Source organism: Cupressus sempervirens, chromosome 7 (genome assembly GCF_028749045.1).
Source record: "Cupressus sempervirens isolate cs-2001-9-10 chromosome 7, ASM2874904v1, whole genome shotgun sequence".
Taxonomy (NCBI): Eukaryota; Viridiplantae; Streptophyta; class Pinopsida; order Cupressales; family Cupressaceae; genus Cupressus; species Cupressus sempervirens.
In genome coordinates this window covers 109,367,582-109,376,788 of record NC_143124.1, presented here as the reverse complement: position 1 = coordinate 109,376,788, position 9,207 = coordinate 109,367,582, and the positions used below count along the sequence as shown (strand labels likewise).

Genomic DNA, 9,207 nt, shown 5'->3' with positions numbered 1-9,207 from the left:
TGTTGTAGCTATAATAAAACATGCCTTGTAAATGCTTTATCATCTAATCCCAGGAGGGCACTCCTCCTTTTTGAAGCCTAGGGATCTTCTCTGCCATCATGGAAATCATAAGAGTCAGAGACAAACATTATGATCATACAGTTGTGTACTCCAAGTCAACTCGGAAGGACTCTAAATCACACATGACGAATTCACTTAAAAAAATTACAAATTGCGAAAAAACAAATCACACATGAAGTTGTTTGAGCTCTGAAGGACTGTAGGTGTATATATTCAATTAATAATATTTTGGTTTTAGATATAACAATTTGATGTTTATTTTGGTAAAAGTTCTATGTGCATCTAAAGGCTCAGAAGATAAACGTTAGCAATTGGAACGCAAGTATGATTTTTGCTGAAGCCGACAATCTAGATTAATCAAATTCGAGCCCTCAATGGGATCTATCTTTGTCTCACCCATCGAAACAATCCATATAAAAAAGAATAATGAAGGAATAAATTTTTCCCTCAATTTTAAAATTCAAATTTTGGATTCCATAAATTTGTAGTTGCTACTCTTTTATTCAATTCCCAAACCTGTAGCATAGCTCAGATTAGCCAGAGATGATTGCAGTTTTCTTGCATTTCCCATAAATAATAATTCCTAATATAACTACCAAAACAAGCAAAGTGTTATCTGTTTTCAAGGTTCTGTTTTGCAGGTTGACAGAAATATATTGTGGAATGTAAATAAAGAATAAAACAGCCAACTGTATTATAGTATTTAGGATGATGCAAAACAAGCTTACTTTGTCTTTAAAGTCTTTCTCTACAGCTTAGTTTGAAATAAATTGTATCGTAATTTCTGAAATATATTTTAATAATATTTGGCTTTATTTGAAGGAATTTAGTTTGGCTGGTTGAAGCAATGGGGTTCAGGTTCTTATTGGGGAAACCCTTGTTCAAATTTCAAGAGGGACATCTTTATGAAATTCTAAGCTGTTATTCTTGGTCTTTCAGTAGTTATATTTGTCTCATTGTAAAATGAATTTGGTTTAGTTGATTTAAACAATGGATTCTTATTGTAGAAAGATACAAACCCTTATTCAAATCCCAAGAAAAAGATCTTTAACATTCTAAACTGTGACTGCTTAACTGAGACTATGCCTGCACAATTACTAATGGCTGTAACTGACATTGGGTGAGTGCCCCTTTCGAGCTGACCAATGTGTCCAATGCTCAAGAACTATATATTGTCAAGATGCATAACAGTGTGGGATTTTGGCATGCCTAAAATTTTGTTTTACTGAGTTATGTAAGATGTTTCAGTGCAAATGCTAGTTTTATTGTATTATTTCCATCAATTTTCGATGTCTTCCGTAAGCAATGGTATGATTTTTTATTTTTATCAAATACTTGTAACATTTCTGTACTCAGGGCGAGTAAATGCAGCATAGCCGTTGTCTTATTTATTTTTCCTATAAAACTTTCTCATTACATCAAGGAGATCATAAAAGGCTACATAGAGTTGTAAGGGAAAATGTACACAAAATAAGTTATCATAATTGTATTATATATATAACATTATAAATCAACTTCATCACTTTAGCCTCACATTGGCTCCCACAATACTGCATCCAACTCCTCATACACAGTAACTTCAGCTGTACCAGTGTGATCTAGAGCATCTTGAACATCAGGAGATCCAGTGTACGTGGGGAATACAAGCATGTCAAACTTTTAATGCATATTTGTGAGAACTTTTTGCTTGACTTCCAACTGAGATTCTAAGTCAGATATTCGGTTTTGTAATTCTTGGATTACTCCAGCACTTCCATGAATGGGGTCCTTCAATCTTGCACTTGCTTCCAACACCAAATTATTAACTGCATCTGCTCTTTGCATAGTCTCCAAACCCTAAAGCATTATATAAAATTTATCAGTTTCACAGTCGAATTGATATATTCCTATTTTAGCATCTCTCATGAAAATTTTACATTTTTTTTAATCTCTAAACCAAAGTAATTGTCAACAATGTACAATAATCCCCCCAAAAAATTACGACAATATTTAGAATAGTACAATGGTAAAGGTTATTATATCATAATTCTTCTCGCAAAAGCTTAAAATTGAAAAATATTAAGTATTTGATGATTATAGTCTTATCTTTGAGTAAATAAAATTGATTTATGACCCTATGTACATAAGATCATAAATTTGGTGTTATTTTCAATTTTTCATGCGGATGTTAGCTGCAATAGGTGTTGTCTCTTACTTATTTTTCCTGGATTGTGAAGATATTTTCAGAAATTTCCTTGGCTGATACAAGTGATATAAGCCCAGAGCCCGGTGACCCTAACAGATTTTAACCTTTTAAAATGAATATTAGGCTCCAGCTCTGTAAGCTCATATGTGCAACACTAGTCTGATTTCTCAGAACCGTTTGAACACAGCGGGTAGTACGGAATTCCTAAGAAACAAACTTGGATAAAAAACATTAATCAAATCCCTTCAAAACATTAATAATGTGGCTATTAACTAGCACATACAAGGCTTGCATAGATATAATCAAGCGTGATTCTAAACAAATAGGGAAGACAACAAATTTTAGAGAAAAGACTGTGGGAAGAAAACAAAATAATGATTGTTCTCATCTTTCCTTTTTCATACTCTAGCAGTTGGATGAAGGAACCCAGTTTAGATTCCAACATCACCACAAGTAGCAACTACTTGTTCACCTTAATACTAACACAAATTCTTGGAGAGAGGAGTTTGCACTTTGATTGAGTAATCTTATCGACCGATAAGAGAGTACCAGACAATTCCTCAATACCTCTTGACACTTCATTGTTCCGACATTCAAAAAGGAGTCAAGGGAGGTGAATCCAATCTGGGGACTCCACTCCAGGATCCACCGTTGGGTTGATTTAGGCTTCCTTTGCATATTGCTAAAGTATTTTTAGCATTAGATTAAAGGGACAATGGGTCATTAGAAAGAATAGACGTGATATCTTCCTTATTATAGAACAAGAATAGAAACATACCATTAATCGGTGCATTAATTTTGGCACTTCCTTTCAAAGACCTAGAGGTAGTCCACTTAGTAGTCTACTTTCTATGTAGATTAATAGAAGGTGTGAACAGAAAGAAGCGGCCAAACAGAGTAAGTTCTAGTTCTTTAGCTATTTTCTCTAAGATCACATCAGGGACATTAACAATAGTCCCTTTAACCAAGAAGAACTCTTTAGAAGCCAAGGGATCTATGGGATGGGTAGCTTCACCAGCTACCTTTGAGGCAAACAAAATAGCTTTCTGGATCAGTATGACAGGGGAGCAGCCATTAACAAGTGATGTCTTGTCTTTACCTTCATAAATATTATGGGGGTGTGAGGTGGTTCTAAAGATGGGTTACTAGGATAATAGTAGACACGAGGGGCCTAGGATGCTTCTTGGGGTCTAAAGCGGGGTAGGATTACTCGCCAGAGAGGTTGGGGGAGAATGGTTTTAACCAGTCGATCCGTTGTTGAAAAAGAATATTGTTGAAGTATAGAAATGAGGGAGATTGTTGAAATCTATCATAGGAACAATCATTATTTTGTTTTAAATAAAACTTATTTGAAGGAGATTGATGACATAATTGGCTATAAAAACTTATTTGAAGGAGATTGATGACATAATTGGCTATAAAACTTACTTGAAGGAGATTGATGACATAATTGGCTCCAAACACTTTTTGCACGACTATGAATTTGTCTGGATCATCTGGAGGAAAACAAGGAGCCAGAATACATTTTTCTGAACATTTCTTGCGTTGCAGTCTACAAGCAGCGCAGGATACAATCATTCTCTTTCCTATAATGAAGTTTACATGAAGTTGTAATAATTTAGATGAGGAAAATTCTGAGAAGGAAACACAATGGGACGTTCCAGTGTTCGTTTCTTCTAACGCGTCGTTTTTCTCATTGGATGAATCCGCGTGGAAGTATTGAATACATTTGAGACAAAGTAAACGTAATCTATTTTCCAAGTCTTCTGGAAACTTTTGAGGAAGGGCATAAGAAACTTAACGAAGCGTATTTAGCCAAAATATCTCTAGTAAGCAATGCGACCTGATCTTTATATTTATTTTCTGTCTCCTCTAAGATTACATATAATTTAGTACACTTCGTCTAATTTCTTGGAGCATATATTTTAGCAATATAAAATCCAAAGCATCTGTGGAAAAGCTCCTGACGTTCCATCCACCCATAAATAAAAGATTTCCATAAATGAATCCTTCTAGGAAACAAATAAATAAAAGATTTTCATATACAAAGTTTTTGATCAAAAACTATTTTCATTTTACCCTCAAAAAAAGAGTGGGTTGCACTTCTTCTTTTCATCACAATTTTCATCTCTGAGTTCCACTTTGAAATACCGGACAGATTTTAAAAAGTATTGAAGAGTACTGCAGAATTACAAGGTTACTTTTTCCAAATTATCTATCAAACTAGTCAGAATATTGAATGCCATTTTTGTCATTGGCGGCTTAGAAAGTACTATAATCTTACAATTTGTGATGTTAATCTTATGAGTCTTATGATAGATGGATTCAGTGTGTTATACATGGATCAATGAGTTTGGCATAAAAAGTGAATTAAATTATGGAAGAAATTCTGTAGTTAAGGGTGTTCTAGCTGGAGGATGGGTGACCTCCATCGAATGAGTAATAAGTGTCCCATTCATTCTCATGATAGATGGATTTATGTGTGAATCATTACTCATAATACATGGGTCAGTTAGTCTGACTCAAAAATTACTCAGTCAAATCATGATAGCAATATCACAATTTGACTTATTGTGGAAAATATCTCCTACTTATCAATTGAACATAAGAGTTTTCTAATGAATGGTAAGAAGGCACAAAACTTGGTAAAGGTTTTACAAATGGGATTCTAAGCAGAATGGATATAACTCTGAGTATATCCCTTATTAAATTATTTGAGAAAAGCACACAATTTTGTCCTTAATGTTAGGAAACAAATAAATAAAAGATTTCCTTGTAATTTTTTTTTTGATTAAAAAACTATTTTCATTTAAAAAATAAAAATTATAGATTGCACTTTTTCTTTTCATCACAATTTTCATCTCTGAGTTCCCTTTTCAAATTAGGTAGATTTTAAAAAAGGTATTGGAGGAATGCTATATTACCAACATAATATTATAATATGTCATGCTTATCTTATGACGTATAATGTTAATCTAACCCAATAGATATGAATCTGACGGGGAAATGTTAAGAAGAGAAACTAACCCTCAAGATGCTTCCAAACAAAAAAATAGTCTAATAAATGTGCTAGACATCATTTTATACTCTATGCATATCTATCTTTCTTCATCTTCTCTTTGACTTTGAAATTACCACTATACAAAATTGAGAGTGAACCATAAAAAATAATATTTTTTTCTTAAGAAAGATAAGTTCTAAAGTTCATAATTGCATTTGGAATAGTCTAAATGAAGAAGGATAATATTGTTTATATAGTATTAAATTTTAAATAGATTTTACTTTTTTTGATCGATAAGAAGTCAAAGCTTTGTATTATATTGAATAAAATAAAATTGAATTTATATAACTCTCCATTTAAATAGGCACTAGTAGGAAAGAATGGAGCAAGAAAACCTCCAATCTCACCTGGGACTGAAGTCCAATACTATACAATTTAAAAAGGGCATACCCTAGTTTATATGAAACTTTGTATAGGTTCATATAAATTTTGATGAAACAATTAATAAAAAATAGACTTCCTTTGAAAAAGGGGACTTATATCAAAGGAGAGGCAAGGTTCCAAATTAAATTCATCAAGGATCTTGCTATGAAGAAGTGATCGACCAACCATCTACATGACAAAATACATCTATCTTCCAATATGGGATTAGTACCAAATCAATGTGATCAGAAAAAGTGGGAGGACTGAAAGACTCTTCATATAATAATAATCCTCAATTGTACTAATGGAGTTAATCAACAGTGTTTTATAATATACTTTAAATTAATCTTTATATAAAATCTCATCCCTTATCCTATTCAGTTTACTATTTTTACTTAGAGTGGATTAGATATTCAGGGTTCTTAATTAGTTCAAATGAATAAATCAATCAATATTATATGAACTAATTTCAATAATTTAAGATGTTCATTGATTCATCTTATTATTATTGTATACTTATGAGTTTAAGAGGAGAAGTCTGAATCAGTTGCCAACTTGAATTCATATATATTGCCTAACTAAGGTTATAAACTAATCAGTAGCAGGTGAATCAATAAATACCTTGCTCTTCTTAAAGCATAATGAAGTGCAAACTCAATAAATACCTTGCTCTGCTTAAAGCATAATGAAGTGCAAACTAACTCCATAAGGATGAAGGAGAAGAAGTAGAGCAGTGGTAATGAGAAAAATTAAAAATTAAAGCATACAGGCCCAAAGGTTTATTTTGAATACCTCACAAATATAGATTGGATTAATATTCTATCTAAGTCTCCTTCATTAATTATTACTGAGGAAATGAACTCGATAAAATAATAGAAAATAGATCAACATTAGTAGCTAAAAACCACCAGCATTTGTTCAATAATGATTATAATCTTTAATAAAAAAGATCTAGCTTAGTCCGAAAAGACCAGAGAGAAGAAATCAAAAGGGAACATAAGAGGCTTCAATCCAATCTAGGGTAAGAAAATAAATAAATTAATAAGAAAACCTAGACACATCATCCATCAGGTTAATGATCCTATTCCACCTCTTCTGTTTGATGGCCCCTCTGAATGTTATTTTCCTCACTTCCAGAGTGTGAAAGAGGGCAATTGAAGAATGCATGCTCATAGAGAAACTATAGGGTTTATTAAGAAAGAAGAGCCTAAAATGATTTAGTACTCTGAGCCTTTAATAAGAGATGGCCACTCTTGGCTTCTTAAGCATTGATTGATGCCTACTCATATTTGTGTAGAATGATTAAAAAACACTAAAAGAGACTATACTTAATGTTTCATGATTGTATCTCAAATGCCTTATAAATGTAAGTAGATCTACTTTCTACAAATGTCTCTCTAATAATTGGTTCTTATAAAGGTGGATCATACTTCTACTAAACTATCCTTTTCTCTAATCTTAGTATTCTACTTAACTTAATTTTGTCCTACTAAATATATATAGTCTTCTCCCTCCACTCCTCTATTTGAAAATTTATCAGCTTCTAAATTCCCTTCTTGATGACTATGTTGAATTATAATCTCCTCAAATTGATCTTCAAGATTAAGTACACTTTCTAGTTTAGCATTTAGTATCTAGTTTGGTGTTTGTTTCTTTCTAATTACATTTAGGATTATTTGTGAATCACCTTCAATAATTAACTTCTTAATATATATTTTTATGTTTAATTTTAATCCTTCTTTTAATACTTCCAATTAAGCTATATTGTTAATTATATTACCTAATGCTTTAGCTCATTTTAATATCCAATCTTTATTTTATGATCTAACCATATAGCCCAATCCTGGTTTCCTAGGATTCCCTCTAGAAGCTCCATCAAAGTTTAATTTCTTTCATCCTATAGGAGGTGCAACCCATTTACATTATTTCCTGGCTATATTATCCTTTTTAGGATAAACTAAGGGAAGATTAATCAAATGTGGCCAATTTTTCATCCCATACTGAGAATGTTATCTTACTAAGTTTTAAATTTTGAAATATTCGTCTAGTTATTTCCTTCCATATTTCCCACATAATGATTGTAGGTGTTATATTCCATAATTTCTCATATACACTAACCCTATTCTTAATAGGCCAACCCCTAAGAAATCCCTTGATATCCTGAGGTATAGGGGATGTCCAATTCAATTTATTCTTAACCCAATACCAAATATATTTTGCAAAGGGGCACTTAAATAAAATATGCTCCATATTTTTAGATTCATTTTTACATAGACATCATCTAGATTGTCCTTTAAACCCCATTTTAGAGAACCTATAAACTATAAGAATCCATTTCTAAATTTCTGCCCAAAGAAAGATACCAGCCTTAGGTAGGAACGTTGAATCCCATCATAGATCCAAGGGTATAACAATATTATCCCATCTTCGTGAGTTAATTATAAGATCATATCCTAGCTTAACTTTGTATATTCCATCATTAGATGCTCCCCAGATGAGTTTATCTACTCGATTATTGTGAATCACATATCTACCCTTGAAGATATTTTTGAGGATAGTTTTATTTATACTTGCTAATAGAATGCAATTAAATTTTTGTTACTCTCCCAGCTTTAGTTAGCCATCTTCTTTTCGATGATTAATTTTATTTCTCTAAACTTTCTAAGATATTGCCCCATCCTTTTTTACTCCTAACTCCTTTTTTCTAAGTATATCCTTAAATATTTGCATGAAAAGTTAGTCTTTTTGTATCCCATATAATTGCATATGCATTACTCCATATTCCTTGGAGTGTTTAAAAATAAAATTTCCAATTTTTATTCATTAACCTTTTGTCTCAATTTTTATTCTTTTCTTCTCTTCCTCTTTTCAGTTCATTAGGTTCACGTATATTCCTCGTGAATGTAATAGAACTGCTGATTGTTTAGCCAAATGGGCATCTAGTCATGATCCGGGTTGGAATATTAGGGATAGGAGGCAACTGTCCTTTGAGATGGTGCAAGAATTTGATGATCTTGTTGCTCAGGATCGAGCTCCTTGTTGAGCTCTCCTTGTTGTATTCCTTTCTATCTTAATAAATTTTTACCCCTCTTTTTGCATTAACCTCTTGTCTTGATGTTGGTGAATAATCCAATATAATTTGTTTAAAATCTTTGATTTCTTTCTTGGTACTAATTCATGAAAGAATAGTATCATTAGCAAACTACCAATGGCTAGAATTTGAAATATTCTCAGTAATACTAATGCCTTTAAATAATCCTACACCTTGTGCCTTTTGAATACCTCTATCAAATGGTTCTGCCATAATTATAAAATGAAAAGGTGACATGGGGTTTCCTTGTTAGAAACCCCTTGAAATATTGAAGAAACCTTCAGGTGTACCATTAATAAGTAGTGAGATTTTTGGAGTAAATATATAGTTAAAAATTATATTTATCCTTTGTTTGGAAAATCCAAACTTTTCAAGGAATTTACATAAAAACTTCCAATCTACTGTGTCATATGCTTTTTCATATATCTAACTTCATAAACATACAAG

The 9,207-nt window shown here is 32.1% G+C and overlaps 1 pseudogene; it reads right to left on the bottom strand.

Annotated features, from left to right (window-relative positions):
• Positions 1-1,590: 1,590 nt before the first annotated feature.
• LOC149545729 (LOB domain-containing protein 12 pseudogene) lies at positions 1,591-3,829 on the bottom strand (annotated as a pseudogene).
• Between the last annotated feature and the right edge of the window lie 5,378 nt (positions 3,830-9,207).